Source organism: Ylistrum balloti, unplaced genomic scaffold, assembly GCF_031769215.1.
Source record: "Ylistrum balloti isolate Yb309-2 unplaced genomic scaffold, AGI_CSIRO_Ybal_v1 Utg370242, whole genome shotgun sequence".
Lineage (NCBI taxonomy): Eukaryota > Metazoa > Mollusca > Bivalvia > Pectinida > Pectinidae > Ylistrum > Ylistrum balloti.
In genome coordinates, this window is record NW_026782196.1 from 1 (window position 1) to 17,505 (window position 17,505).

Here is a 17,505-nt window from a genome sequence, read left to right on the forward strand (position 1 = left end):
TAATACATAATTGATCCCCTTTCACTCAAGGAATGCACTAAAGTGGGGGCAGAATCCAGGCATCTGAGCAGATAAAGAAGGATTATAAAGAATTTACTCTGTTTCCCCTATTAGGCACCACACCTTTGATCCCAGGGGGCCAAGGCCCATCATTCATGCAAAATAGATTTCCTCTTTACTGAAAGATGTTTTAGACCAAATTGGAACAGAATCCTAGCATTCGTACAGAAGAAGAATTATAAAGAATTTCCACTATTTCGCTTATTGCACACTACCCCTTCCATCCCAGTGTCAAGAGCAATCCAACAGCAGATATTGGCATTCCTTCTTCAGATGGGTCTTAAAAAGTTTACTTAATTTCCACTTTTTGGCCCCACTCCTCCGGTCACATTTTTCATTTTACCAGTAAATCCTTCCATGGTTCAACAATTCTTTCCTGATGGAGTGGAAAATAGCACAGCCCAGATGGTAGTAATATTGAACCAAGAAGTTTCAATAGATGCTCTAACATATCATTTCTGCTTTGTTTACTAGTGAGAGTTTTTATATCTCCAATTCCGCAAGCAACTAATAGTCACAAGAAAATTAACCAGGCAAACCAAATCAACCACACGTCACAAGAGATGAATGACTGATACAGAAAGTTCAGTGATCATACATGTATAGAGGTCAGTGATGATTAATAATGCAGAGGTCAAAGGTGATTGATGATGCAGGGGTCAGAGATGAAGGATGGAAAGGTAAAAGGACATCGCTGAAGTGGGCATGGTATGAGAGAGGTTAAGGAGAGACAGATGATCAAGTTCAGAGGTGAAAGATAAAAGAAGAGGTTAAGAAGTGTCATATGATTGAGGTCAGAGTTGAATGATGAAAAAGTCAAAGGACATTGCTGAAACGGGCATGGTATGAGAGAGGTTAAGGAGTGACTGATGATCATCGTCAGAGGTGAAAGATAAATATGTGTTTTACAGGGCCATATTGTAAACTAGAAGCAAGTCTAAATATGCTACCTTTTTAAATAAAAGAATTTATTATTATTATTTATTATTATTATTATTATTATTATTAAGATAAAAGAGGTTAAGAAGTGTAATATGATTCAGGTCAGGGTTGACAGATAATACAGATCAGAGGGGTTAAATCATGGAGGTCAGAAGTGAATGATGAAAAAAAAATGCAGGTGTAACTTACTTGTTGATGGTTGTCTGAGCTGAGAGCAGTGAAGGGCGACAGTGGATTGGACTTCGGTGTTCCTGGTAGTACTGGCACTACATCAGGCAACTTGACTGGTGTAAATCCACTATGGTTCTCAAAAAGTCGCTGTAAGTAAGGAACTTACAATAAATGTATTTTATAAGGGAAATATGGTCTGAAAGCTGCTGTAAGAAGGGAACTTGTAATTATTGCTTATTACAGAGAAAATAGTGAGAATGTGTCTGTCAGTAGGAAACTTGTAATTATTGCTAATAACAGGGTAAATAAAGTCAAAAAGTCACTGTCAGTAGGAAACTTGTAATTATTGCTAATAACAGGGTAAATAAAGTCAAAAAGTCACTGTCAGTAGGTAACTTGCAATTATTGCTAATAACAGGGTAAATAAAGTCAAAAAGTCACTGTCAGTAGGAAACTTGTAATTTTTGCTCATAACAGGGTAAATGCAATCAAAAAGTCACTATCAGTAGGAAACTTGTAATTCCCCAGTGTCATATCATATTTGTATCCCCCATCATTAAAGTATCCGGATACTTTTTTGGGCTATTATAAAAGTATTCCCCCTACAGTATTTGTATCCCCATCAACATCTTTTTTCTTTAGTATCGTACAAGGTTAATTTGAGGCAGACAATCATGAAAATAGTTATAGGTAACTGTCCAGGTGTCATGGTAACTGAAGTAATGTATGGATGTGTACAAAATTTGTATATCAAATGTATGAGCCAAATTATTGATAACTGGCAGTTCTAAAAAATTTTGTACACATCCATACATTATACAATTTTAGATAATGAAGCTGATGCATTTATAAAATGAGAAGAAAACAAATCTTTATAGAGAAGTTTGGTTCTTCAGTGTCTTTATGTACAGTGTGATATACTGAAACACAGGTAAATTTACCTGTACCCTGCAGATCTCTCTGGAAGGTGTGATCCCTGCTCTCCCGTTCTATGGTACATGTACTGCTTGACCATGACCAGGTGTCATTAACTAATTACCTACTGAAGTCACCATGACATCTGTACAGTTACCTATAACATTTTTGTGGTTGTCACCCTCAAATTAACCTTGTATGATGTTAATGGAAAAAGATGTTGAGGAGGATATAAATACTACAGAGGGGATACTTTTATGATAGCCAGGAAAAATATCTGGATACTTTTATGATGGGGAATACAAATATGGTATTGCACCGGAATTGTTTACTACTGGGAAAATAGTCAGAAAGTTGCTGTAAGTAGGGAATTTGTTTATTACAGGAAAAATACAGTTGTAAAGTCAATATCAATAGGAAACTTGAAATTGTTATTTATCACAGGGAAAATACTGTCAGAAAGGGATCTTACAGTTACTGTAACTATGGTTATTGACAATATATGATTTAGGCCAAATGGATAATTTTGTTGTTTTCCATAAAATAATACGTCTAAAAATGTTCAAAAAATAAAGATCTATATATTTCATATTTAAACAATTACTGAAAAATATTCCCACCAACAGAAAAATTACTCTGCCTGGAACAATTGCTCCATTCAGGTTCATCAATAGCTGCAGTATTAAAAACTTATCTTGGTATGTTGAAATCATTTTTTCATTTTTATTCACCATATTCATTCTAATAATCGCAGAGGCAAACAAATCAAATCTTAAAAGTAGGGGGTGTGTGATACTGGAAACTAACACAAAATCAAAGGAGAATTATTTCAAGGGAAGGCGATTATTAAAAATAAATTTTTAAAATTCCAATATGAAAACAAATTATATTTACAATACTGTAGTCTAATGAAATTACATCCAATCCAGATGAATCCTTATGTTTTATACATCCATGTTGATTATAAACAGGATAAATCACTGCGAAAGGTAAGTACAAATTCCAATCAAATTTATTGCTTTATCCTTTAATGGGTATTGTTGATATCAATGTTACCATGTAAACTTTGTGACCATTAACACATTCATTTCCAACTGGAGAGGGTAAAAAATGCCTCTTTTCATAGGTAGTGGGGTATATTTTTTTAACATTTCTTAAAAAAAAATGTAAAATTGACCAAATATTTCTTAAAGAACATAAAATCCAAATCAACACCTATGTATGAATGCAAATTGGTGGGAGTCAACCAAAATCATTTCAGAACATTTATTATATCTATGTTGTAGAAAAAAACCATCAACTTTGATACCAAATTCATGGATACATATCAATAAAAAATATTTAAGATGGAATGTAATAAGGGAAACATCAGAATGTAATAAGTGTGCCATACTTGTTTTGTTAATCGTGCAGGTGTTCTGGATCTCGAGCTGTGGTCATGCCCACGTTTTCTGTTCTGTGCAGGTGTTCTATCCTGATTATGGAAGCTTGCATATTCCTGGGACTCACAGTGACCCCATTGGAAATTCTCTGAAGTGAAGCTGCTGTAATTTTCAGAAATATTGGAATGTTCAGGGGACACAACTCTATCAAGTTGATGTTGACCATTTTTTCTCCTGCTTGGTCTACCTCTTCGAGATTTCACAGGTGTTCTTGGGGGCAATGTTTGGCATTCATTACTACTAAGTAAATCCGGCTGGCATTTGTGGGAATGCTGTCTGCCTTTACTGGTGACTGTAGGTAATGCTCTCAACTCTGATGAAGGTGTGTAGTGTTTCAAATTTCTGCTATCTTCTTTGCTGACACTTTCGTTCATGGACTATTTTACAAACAATAAATAGTCAAATATATGTATCACTGATACACTTCATAACATATACAACCATAAGACTCAGGAAATTTGTTTTTTTTTTTTTTACCTTCATGCATTAACTTACTAACCTAGAGAGATCAATGTGGGACATCTACACAAAATATAGGCCCATAACTTCATCTACTGTGTTAAACATTTCATGTGTGTTTTACTGACATATCACTCAGTAGAATGACTGCATAAAGTACATGTATATTTAAAGACACACCTCACAATATTCATTGCTGTTCGAGGAGCTCAGAAACTCTTGCAGGCAGTCAAGAGGAACCACAGACAGGTTGCACATGGACGACCTCAAGTCAATCAGGCCTAACTCAAGATCTGATGGAATGTTGCTCTTTTTGCGCTGGCTGCAGTTTCTGTAAAAAGACATTACATCAATGTGATACAGGTTTGATTCAATAAAGTCTTATCTATCAAACTGACAATTGAATCCATGTAATTATACCAGGTGATATGCAACATCATACATGTAATACATTGACCCCATTGCTCATGTAGAATTTACCCTTATAGATTTATAAAGCTCTTAGAAACAAACTAGATGTGTTTGTGCACTAAGGATATTCCTGTCGGCAAACAAAGAGAAGAGTGGAGTATTTGGTGTTTTAAGGGGTGTTCTCATAACTCATCAGTCTGTCATATATTGATTGACCAAATGATACAACCATAGTACACACCAATTATCAAATTTTGTTTCAATAATATTAGGTCCAGCACAACAAAAATGAGAGTCAACTGAAAGCAACACTTTATACAGCCCAGCCATTTCATGGCAGGGGCATAAAATCTGTGCAATCAAAAGTATTTCTGTACACGTCTAATGATCTTTTTATAAAAGTGTGATTAATATCTTTATCATAGACCTACAAAAATATGTCAGGATTGTGATAACACTGAACAAGTCAATGGTTTTCCATTTTTAAACAGTAACAGCGACCTTGACATCTTGATCAATACAATTCCAAGGTTTCTCCATATCTGACCTTTGTAGAAATTTGGATCAAATTCCTTCAGTATAAAGAAATTGGTGAATTGCTGAAAAGAATAGTCCGTGGTTAACACTATGTCCCCTTACTTACTGCATATAGAGGTTTTCCTGTTTGTTTGAGAACTCCTTCCGTATGTCTTCTAGTTTTGCTTCCATAAAGCCAGATTCAGTCTGCATTACCAAAGACTTTCCCTTAGCTTTTGCTGCAGAAAAGGTTTGACAGAACAAGAAGGCATAAAAAAGGTGTTGAAGAGCAGCATATATCAACCGACTCTCTGAAAAGTGTTGACTGAAGAAATGACATTCCTTTGTTTATCATTGACCCAACAGCTTATAACAATGAAAACAATTAAATATCTATTGGTAAACTGCTCAAACCGAAAAATCAATTAGTAAAATATTTTAAGCTGCCAGACTATAGATCTGTCTCCAAGGTTATAATCCTTGAACACCTTCTATGAATATCCAATTTAAGAAACATGATCAGTTTTACCTTTCAGTTCAAATAATTCTTTGAACTTGTTTTCAATGTTTGTGATATGGTTTTCAGTCTCCTGGAGGATCAGTGCCTGAATCAAAGAAAATTCAACAGGTAATTTCCACCTAAAAATGACGCCTCTACATACGTCATACATATTATTTGCTATGGGTATGTTATGTCTTTAAATTTTTTTGTAGAGAAACACCAAAACAAAGTCCTTATATTTTTTGGGGGTTGAGAACCGTTGTAAAAACAAGAATACTGAGTATTGCTATTGCTAAAGCAGTACATGTTCCGTACTAATCCCACAAGCTATTACACTGTAATGACAGGGTTTTCCATTATTTTGTTAGTAGTAGGCTGTGTAGTGAAAGTAGGAGGCTGGTGAACCAAGCTGACCGAGGTGGGAGTGGCCTGCCGTGTACGTGAAGTCGTGTACGGAACATTATTACAGAACTGGATTGGTGTAGGCGGCCAAACGATCGAAGAAGCTGGTCAAATTGGCCGGCGACTGGCTCTTATGGAAAACACTGAGTAATGATTTATTATGATGGAGCTGTTTGGTATTAACTTAGGGAAAAGGAAGGTATACAATTAGTTGTAACTAATGAGAATAGAACAATGCCATAGTAAGTATGACAACCTGACAATATTTTCATCACCAATGTATATTAAAGGGTTATGATAATTTGTCAGTGTATGAGGTTTGATCAAAATCCTGTCAGGAATGAAGCTGCTAGAGTGCTGTTAAGAATTTTCTAAAACTAGTGATAATGACCTTGACCCAACAACCCTGAAATACTGTGTGATGTTTGATAAGTATTCCTCAAGGAATGACTCTGTTTCAGCACTGACAATGACTTTCTAAAAATAATAACCCTGACCTTGACCACACAACCCTAGAAGTTCTCTCAGATTGTTTGATGCTTTACCGAGTGTGTGCAGTTTGATGAGAACCCAACTTCGGAAAATTTTCTTTCAATTGGTTATGTCAAATAGAATAAAATTTTTTATAGTACAGTTAGTAGAGGATTTGAGTGTGACATTTTGATGTGACACAGTCACTCTCATCAAATGACCAGTGTGAAGCATTCTACCTCTAACGTAAGTAGTGTATGAGATGGTAAGGAATATACCAACTTTTTCGGCTGTACTATGAACAGTGGTACATAAGTCAGCTGCACTTTGTTTAATACTTTGTCATAGCACATCCAGTACAAGATTTGAGTGATGTTTTGATGTTTCACGGTCACCCATATCAAATGACCAGTGTGAAGCAATCAAGCAATGATGTATGTAGTATATGAGATGGTAAGGAATTTCCCAAGGTTTTGTGCTGTACTATGAACAGTGTACTTAAGTCAGCTGCACTTTGTTGTGAAAGAGTATGTGTGCCCCCCCCCCCCTCCCCCCCTCTCCTGCCCTCGCCTCCCCTTCCCTCTGTGGCATATCCAATTGGCCTAAAAAGGTTGTTTTCCCTGTTGACAATTTTAAATTTTTCCACGTCAGTAGTAAGATGTTGCTGCAAACTTCGAGAGGCAGGGATTGAAGGGAGAGAAAAATTTTAGTCAGGATGTAAGCAATTATGTGATCATTTGTAAATCTGTTGAGGGGTTCATAAAATATCTTTTACATGAAAGCTTTTTATTTCCAAAGAGGTAAAGGATGGTCTTTGACCTTTGATCTGGACCAACAAAATCTAATCTGGTGTTGACCTTGATGGTATGACATCATGGTGTGAATACAAACCAAAGCTTCCATATGTTATAAATACAAAAGTAAGATTGAGTTTGAACTTTCCCTTCACCCAGTAACATAACCCTTTGGCCACAATATTAACTTTGCTTCACATCACACATCATTCATCTGTTGAAAATTAAGTTTTTTCCTCATTCAATTCCATGCACTTTTCCCAGAGGAATCTTTGCACCAACCATTGTTTGATCTTTACTTGCTCTTTGAAATTAAGATCTTTTCCCATTTTCATCTTCTCTGTTTTTACTCTTAATAAGACATTTGAACATTCCTTTGCAGAAATAGTGATGATAATCTTTACCTGCCAAATCCAAGATGGTCGCTTGGAAGCCATTTTACTTTTTCTAATCAGTCCCAAAATCAAACTAGCAGAAGAAGAGACCAAAGGGAATATACATATGAAATTTGAGAGATCCATTCAGTACTTCTTGAAAAATGGCAATAACAATCTTTACTTGATGAAAACCAAGATGGCCATCTGTCAGCCATTTTTTCTGTCTCATAAAACCTAAAATCAAATGAGCACAACAAAGGACATAGAGAAACCTACATATGAAATTTGAAAAAGATCCAACAATACTTCTCAAGAAATAGGGATAATAAACTTTACTCTGCAAAATCCTAGATGGCTGCCTGTCTGCCATTTTATTTTTAGGGACCAAGAGGAACCATTACATGAAATTTGAGAAAGATCTAAGCAGTGTTTCTCAAGAAGTAGCAATAACTAATGTTCAAAGTCAAAATCTAAGATGGCCACCTGTCGCCATTTTGTTTTTCTGAAAGGGAAACCTACAGCTGAAATTTGATAAAGATCGATCCAATACTTCTCAAGAAATAGCAATAACAAAAATTGTTTAGACAGATGGACAGACGGACCATGGACAATGGACGTAAGGCAATTTGAATAGCCTACCATCTGATGATGATGGGCTGAAAATAGTCAAAATATTAATCCTTTAACTTTGATAATAAGTTTAGTGACCTCATATTGATAACTTCTTCTTTAAAATGTATTTTGATTAAACACATAGATTATGAACCATTATGACTTTCGTTGATTTGATATGGTTGGTAGGTGCATAATGCTGACCTGTTACAATTTGATAATTTTATATCATTTACTTAAATCTTAAAAACATCTCTCATTTTCAAAAAAAAAAAAACCTTGGATATTTTCCGCTTCGGCATCTTGTCTCTGTTGGGCACTATGTTCTTCAGCGTCTCATAACAAGTTGCTACACTTGCACGCCACTTGGCATCAGATTGACGGCGTCGTACTCGCATCTGGAATGTTGGTCCCCTTGGCATCACTAAGGAAAATATATAAATTTAAGCAACAGCCAGTATATCATAACATCGTTCCAGTTGCAGTTATCAGCATACATTTAAAGTATCCACTATAGGGGATATCCTGGGATCTCCAGAGCAATGGGTTTTTTTCAGCAATGTTTAGATTGGATTTAAAAATTGGTTTTGAGGGAATTTTTAAATACTCATCAATGTAATGAAATATCAAGTGGTTCTAGCATTATCCGCCAGTAAGCATGTCATGAAATAGTCAATATCAGGTTGACCTGGCGAAATCAGGTAAGCTGGGTACTTCCTGTCAGTTTAAAATTTACACCGCAACCAAACTTTGTGTCAGATGTAAGCCGTTACAATAAGCATATACTGTTTTTCTGTATCAGAGTGCACGTATAATGTATTTCATGACAGATGTCGTTGAAATTCTGAGAAACTAGAACTATTTGAACCACTATACTCACAATTCACCGTTACAAGTGCAGGAACCACCTCAAAAACGGTCTGCAAAGTGGAATATTCTCTTCGGAGGCCCTCGAAAGGGGGGATCTAGAAGGCGCACATGATTGTCAACTGCGTACTTTAGCGGGCAACTAATTTTGCCCAGTTGTACGTACATGCTAAAATAACAATATTCTGTTTGGTATTTTTCTAAATCAGATCTACGTGATTTTTATTAAGTATTGATAATTAAAGATAGAATCATAATTGGGATCCGCTGGTCCCTACTGCACAGATAAAAATATTTGAACACACTCTTTATGTCCGATTCGATTATTTTTAAAAGCTAGAGTCACTCATCCTATACATCTTAATGCTTGGAAGAAGAGTATATTTCAAAACAGACACATCTTTAAATAATGAATCCCCTTTAATTACTAGACTTGCCTCCGCAGTTCTTTACGTATGATATGACGTCACAAAGTGCCTATTTCACAACACTGTAGCAAATATTTGAAGTTCAGACATTCAAATTACGATCATGACATCTGTTTTCCACGTGATTTCTGGCGCGGTATCAATCTGAGAGCGACGAGGGAATGGAGTAAAATGATAAAATCATTACTAAAACGAAATCTCAAATATTGCCAATCGCCTAGCCGGACAAGAGGCTTTAAGATAATATCAATGAATCAACTTCACTGATATTCACTTGTGTGACTTTTGTAAAAATCTTTAAAATAGCAGGTTGTAGACACTGCTGGTGGACTTGAAGTCCCAGAGGTTTGCCGTAACTAGCTTCAAATTGTTTAAATTCACTCGAATGGCGGATCGGTTCAGAAAATACACATGTACTTTACGCTATTCTAAAATTATCTTATGTATGAAAATTACGAAATATATCTAATTATGGGGCTGTCGTACCTCCCCGTCTAGATGTTGATTTTTCTTTAGATGACTTTCGATTTTTCGTTAGATGCCTCCTAGGCTTCAAATTTTAGGCCATTAGCTTCACTGACGAGTCCTAGAAGGACGAAACCGGCAGCTGTATAATACAGTTTGGTTCGTTGATTGGCTCTAGTATAATTACTCGGCAAAAGTTTGTTTTTTTACTCAAGGGATTCTGTGAAGCAGTACTTACTGTTACTTGATCAAGCATAAATAACGATACCGGTGTCACATCACATTTGTATCCCCCATGGTAAAAGTACCTGGATACGTTTATATTGGGGGTTCATATATGATATACACCAGTATAATGATCAACTTGTTCCGGTACAGATTATGGTAACTGATGTATTTGATAAAAAATTCAGATACCTTGCTTTACATTCAGTTCGATACCTGTTGTTTAAAGCAGATATCTTCTCAACATTAATGCTTTCGTCTATATTAAACATTTTACTGGGTATATCAGTTACTTTGATAAAAATAGAATTGGAAACATCCCATTATCACACAAGTCAATCAAACTGACGTATTCTTAACAGATCAAGGACAATATAAAGATAATTAATGGTGCACGCATGATTGATTTTGCCAATTACTTCATCCTGGTGTGGTACCTAGGATGGTTCAAAGGGCATATGAATTTCACGACACAAACTTGGCCCCACGTCCTACTGTTATAGGTATTACGTTGTTGAATGAAGCCTTGGGATGTCTCGATATGGCATAAGGGTTATATGTAACAGAGTTGGCGGATAAGCACCATCTTTGGTATTGAACCTGGGTAAGCTTCATAATTATTATACTTAATAAAGAACATGCTGTTGTTCCCCATCAATCAACAATATGTTTATATATATATACTGATAGTACTAGGTATATATATATATATATATATATATATATATATATATACTTTTGCTGGAGGAATGAAATGTATTTACCTAACCAAAACCAACTTCATTTTTTTTTTTTTTTTCATTTACATTCTAAATACATTTTTGTAATTCAACGTTAATTATAATAAATCTAAACTCTAAATGGCTGTTTATAACCGTGACTGCGCGAGTCATTCACGTTTGTTTGGCATGTTTACATTTAAGAGTTTTTAATGGAAAATTATTGCAATACACTAATGTTCTACCTTAATGACTAGGATTGAAATTGAAATGTGAAGATAAAGGATGCCCAACGTTGTAACGTGCTCGATTTATTTTACCCGTAAACCGAATCATCGGAAGACATGTGACGTCATGACTCAAAATGGACAAAAAACGAAATGACTGCCTCGATATCTTTCATGAGTCATGTCCTAGATATCCGGAAAACTGTTTTCATTTCATATGACATCTATTGAATTTTATCTCAAAGTTATGTTATAAGTTCGTCAAGGCTCGTAAAAATGCAAATTTCCAAGGCACGTTTTATAATATCTCATACGAATCTCGTTTACGATTCTATGTTTCTAGATCTGCCAGTTACCTGCTCTGATCTTCACTAACATGTATCCAACAGAGCCATCTTGATACTTAGTTAAATCATTGCCGATATTATTTCAATTTCACATTTGATTATCTCCCCTTCCTGAAAGTGCAATATCTCAGTCTTCCTGGTTTTTATGTATAATCATTGATATACTCTATTTCCTGGTGAGATATTAAGTTTGACGTACCCGATACCAACTTGTTTGTTACTATACCTCGTGGTAGTGTTGTTACTATCACACTTCTCACTTGAAGAACGTTACTTGTTTGTTAGTATACCTCGTGGTAGTGTTGTTACTGTCACACTTCTCACTTGAAGAACGTTACTTTTTCGACTGGTATCTCTGTTAACATGGCACGTATCGTTGATATGACAGAAACTGCTTAACCTTCCAAAACAGCAAGCCTTACTTCCCTGTAAATTGTACAAGGGGTTCCGTGTAAATATTTCTTTGCTGTAGCCTGTTTATACATTGGTATTTGTCTTATTAAGTCAAAATAAGTCCCAAGTTCTTGGAAATTAAAGGTCAATGTGTCAGTTCTATTTAGTCACCAACTATATAACATTTTGGGATCTTTTTACAGGATCTGAAAAATTGTTTGTCTATGTGACAGTTATTATTTAGTGAACAAGAATGTTTTTTTAGATCTTTTGTAAAAGATCTTAAGAATCTATGCATATATGTTAATTATCACTTAGTTAATAAAAACACCAAGTGCCTGATATCTTAAGAAAAAGATCTCTTTTTTTTTTAGTGAAATTTTTATGAACAAAATATTTGGAATTTAGGTCTATGTGCCAGTTGATAATTAGTCAACAAAAGGACTACTTTCAGATCCTTTGTACAAGATCTCCTGAACATGTACCTATGCGTCAGTTTTTATTCAGTCAACAGATAGTATCAAGATCTTCAGTAAAATATCTTGGGGATTTATGTCCATGAATTTATTTTATTAAGTCAAAATAAATTCCAAGTTCTTAGAAATGTCATGTTAATGTATCAGTTCTTATTTAGTCACCAAAATATCATTATTTTGATGTCTGTTTTTACAAGATCTAAAGAATGTATGTCTAAGTGTCAGTTATTATTTAGTGAACAATAATATATTTTTATGAGACCTTCTGTACAAGATCTTCAGGATCTATGTCTTTGTGTTAAGTAAACACAAATTACAAAGCTCTGAGATCTCAAGTTCAAGTTCTTAGGTTTTTTTTATGTCAATGTGCCATTTCTTATTAAGTCCGTAAATATATCAATATTATGGTTTTTTTACACAAGAACTTCATAATTTGTACCTATGTTGTCATCCAGTCATATAATATCAAGATATTCAGAAACTTTTAAGAATATATATAATGTATACAATTGCCAGTTATTATGTAGTCAACAACAATTACCGAGTATCTGAAATCTTATGTACAAATTTTTTTTTGTCAGTTTTTATTAGTCAATAAAACTATCTTATTGAATGCTTTTGCAAATAATCGAAAGATTTTATGTCTATGTGTCAGCCCTTTGGAATTCAGTTTCAACTGATTCTATGAAAGATCAATCTTTTGTGATCCTTAATACAAGATTTTCGGGATGTATTTCTTTGTGGTCAGTATACCTGTTTTAGGAGTCGGCTATTAACATCCAGTTATACCTGATTTTTATTTATTTTGTATCATAAAGAGCAACATTTATCCATGTAAAAGTAAACAACCCTAACTTTAACTTTGCAAGAATGAAAATTATTTTGTGGAAAATACATGACCTACAATTTACTCGATTTGAGGTTTACAATCAGTTGATATTATAGTGTTGTTACAAAACTGTAGATAATCCTTGTACATTAACTCCATGCTATGTCATTGTTTATCATGGTATCTACTCCTTGTTGTTTTCTTATGTATATATGCTAGTGGCATCTTGCACTATCCTTCTCTACCTATCACCAATCGTTTACTATCTGTACATTTCTATCACTACTTGTCTATTATCTCCCTTTGCAAACTGTTTATGTTTCATTGATACTGGCCATTATAGTATAAGCCTATTCATGTTTATATATCCAGATTCGATTATATTGGACAGGTTTCTATCTGTTGTGAATGTTTCCGATGGGGTCCTTGTGCGATTTACTATTTTTGAATATGGTTAACAGGTGATTTGTCTGCAATTCGGCACAGGGCTTCCGTCGGAAGTTTTTATAATAAATGTTATGGGGAACAAGTTATAAAAAAGTTTTTATAAAATAGTATCATTATCACGTGTTTCTAGTGAATAAACATGTCATAATATCTAGTGCTAAAGCGAGTGTAGCATCTCTGCTGTTAATTGGCTTACAGTCTCAATTAAATAATATATGTTTTGTCATATTTTAGTTTTACTTGTGATCCTAGACATGGATATGGAAACCAACACCGGTCCCACTGAAGACGAATTAACTATATTTCATTCAAATACTTGAAGCATCCGAAATAAATAGGTTATATTGTAAATATCGCCAATGAGTATAACATTTTGTGTTTTACGGAAACACACTTAGATCACCATGTATCATCAACTGAATTATGTATACCAGGTTTTTTTAGAACCTTTTAGAAAAAATCGAAATTTCTCAGATGGAGGAATATTGGTTTATTATCCTTAAAATGTAGTCGAAGGAATGATCTTGGATTTTTGGACGGAGTAATTCTTTGGATACAGATTGAAATAGGTCGTCAATTAATTTTATTATGCACTGATTATTGACCAGAAGTTTCCCACCATCCGTTTTGGAAAAGTTTTAAATATTCTATTGAGAAAGCATAAGAGATTACATCTAATGTAGTAATTGTGGGTGATATCGATGTTGATTTTTAACCATATCGCAAAACCATATTTTACAGCAAATTATGTTAGAATTAGATTTAACCAATGTTATTAATGAACCAAGTAGACACGGAATGACGAGGCATAGTTTACCTGATCCTATTTTATTGAGTGATAAATCTAAATGTAGGGATTCAAATGTAAGTATGATAGACCGGAACATTAATGACCATGATGCATGTGTAGTATTTTTATCTGTACCAGTAAATCTATCTCGCACCTATACTCGCGAAGTTTGGTTAGGCTATCTCACTCTTAATTATTAAACCGTCGGTATCATTCACTTGTGTGTCTATTGTACAATCTTCATGTTCCGCCTCCATGTAAATGTTTGCCTTCTTTAGTTCAGTTGACTTTATCTGATCTTAAAGATCCATATCCTACTAATGTTAAGTGTCATCTGAAGATACCATCAGATTTACTCTTAACTAGGCTTATTTTATACTTTCCTAGAAAATCCTCACAGAATTTTATTTCATATTTAAAGATGAAATGGAATTCACCTGCCAAAATACATATATTATGAAAATTCAAGAAGACGGAGTTCAGATCATAGGGGTAGGTAAAATTTGAAACTTGGTACAACAATCGCAGGATTCTGGCTAGTCAGAGGGTAGTTATTAGCAGTGGTTAGTAAAAATCTTCAGACTTGAACTGAGAAGATTCTTTATTATTTCACGGCTGTAGGTTTGTAGGGACTGGTCAGACTGATATACTTGTAATGTTAGTTTAACCTTCTACATCCAGTTTTCCCAGGTGGCAGCATGTTGAATTTTTCACAAACCGCTGATAATTCTAACTTTTGAGCGTTTGAGTGGTAGCCATTACACCAACTTATGTCTTTCTGTACGTCGCTCTTTTTCAGCTCCACTGTGATACATTAAACTGTGTGACGTCATGTAATTATCATTATATGACATCACAATAGATAGATCAGGCCATAGTTATAATTGAAATAAAGTTTGACTGAATATGTATTACGTTGAGATACTCTGTATTTCAGCAGTCCCCATCTCGGTCTCCTTTAAACAGTCCGATAGGGCCCGTAAAGTTCCGTCTCAAAATATGAGTTAATTATCCCCCAGGGCGAAAAATGAGACCGAATTTACTCCAACGTTCTGTCAACTAATTGACTGTATTATAAATCCCATCCCTTGATGATCATGAGAATCGACAGGACTTAGGCCAAAAGATTGTAATTAAATCAGTCGTCCTCTAGTTACAGGTTTTTATTTATCTGCTTATGTAACTAAGTTATAAGGCTACCTTTGTCTTAACACGACCAATTTATCTTGTACAGTACAGGGTTTGGCAAGTAGGTAGGTAGGGGCAGTGAAGTACTAAGGCGGGTCACGATAAGTAAATAGGTAGTTACAGAGAGGAGTAGATAAGTAGGAGTACTAAGGTAGGTAAGCCACGTAAGAAGGTAGTTACAGATAATGGTAGATAAGTAGGTAGGTAGGGGCAGTGAAGTACTAAGGTAGGTAAGGATAAGTAAGTAGGTAAGGGTACGTTAGTAAGTAGGTAAGCCACGTAAGTAGGTAGTTACAGATAGTGGTAGATAAGTAGGTAGAGGTATGTAGGTAGGTAAGTAAGTAGGTAGTTACAGATAGGGGTAGGTAAGTCGGTAGGTAGGGGCAGTGAAGTACTAAGGTAGGTAAGGATAAGTAAGTAGGTAGGGATACGTAAGTAAGTAGGTAGTTACATATAGGGGTAGATAATTAGGTAGAGGTAGGTAAGTAGGTAGTTACAGGTAGTGGTAGATAAGTAGGTAGAGGTAGGTAGGGACAGTGAAGTACTAAGGTAGGTAAGGATAAGTAAGTAGGTAGGGGTACGTTAGTAAGTAGGTAAGCCACGTAAGTAGGTAGTTACAGGTAGGGGTACATCAGTAGGTAGGTAGGTGCAGTGAAGTATAAAGTAAATAGGTAGAGGTAGGTTGGTAATTAGGAGTAGGTAAGTGCGTAGGGGTACTTGAGGAGGTTGCTGGGGGTATGTAGGTAGATATGATCATAACAGGATTTTCCAGCTGTCTATCGTTACAACTTCCAAACATTTTTGAGAGATGTCAATTAAGCGATAATTTACCATTTGTCCCGTAAGCTGCACTCTTTCATGTGAACACAAACTGTAACGTGTTATGTACGATACATGTACATTCAAAGTAACGATTCTGTTTAACAATGCTCCAAGCTTGTCAGGATATTCTGATACAGTTAAAACTAGATCATCTAGTTATTAAAAAAATAATAGGATCAAACTGTTGTCAAACATCACTATGACATGCATCCATCATATTATCACGCTGGCGTTACTAAACATTGCTCCCCCCCCCCCCCAAAAAAAAAAAAAAAAAAAAAAAAAAAATGTTTGGACATTGTATCGATAGACACAGACAGTTGGAAATCCTGTTATGATCATATCGGCCAATTTCTTATACTGGTGCATTTGAGTTAAGCGATCGTCTAAGCGAGATAGACTTTACAAATACTCTCACATACCAAAGCAATGTACACGTTGTTAAGCAAGACATTAGTTAGTATTATGTGACTGGGTTCAGTGTCATGTTTACAGAGATTCCCAGTTCCCTCAGCGACTTTCTGTCGCTCTTCTCCCTCTGCTGCTTGGAATCAATCTAGGGCCTGTCACTTTCTGTTAACCCCGCCCATCACTAGAGACAAATGGTTACTTACATATGAAACTTCAGAGATTTTAAGAAATAGCGATAGCAAACTTTCAAAGTCAAAATCCAAGATGGCCGTCTATCGGCCATTTTATTTTCTGATCAGACCCAAAATTAGATGGGCACAACTAAGAACCAAAATGAACCTATATATAAAATTAAAAGATCCATACAGTATTTCTCAAGAAATAGCGAAAACAAACTTCCCAAGTCAAAATCCAATATGGCCATCTTGGCCCCAAAATCACACGGGCACAACTACAGACCAAGGGTAACCAACATATGCATTTTAAGAAAGATCCACCCGGTACATCTCAAGAATTAGTATAACAATTGTTTTATGGACAGATGGAGGATGGATACAGGTTGATTTGAAAAGCCCTGCGGTTATGAAATTTACAATGTTGGTATAGCATCTGAAGGCCTTTCTATCTATGAAGAGTATTTGATTCTACCATACCTGGGTTTTGAGAGGAAGATTTATTTGTATGTTTCAATCAATTTGACCATTCTTGGCCCTGTTCGTCATGCCCCTGCGGATTTGGAACTATATAATTAAAAATTTTGGTGTGCCTTAAGCTATGGAAGATTTTTGTAAAATTTC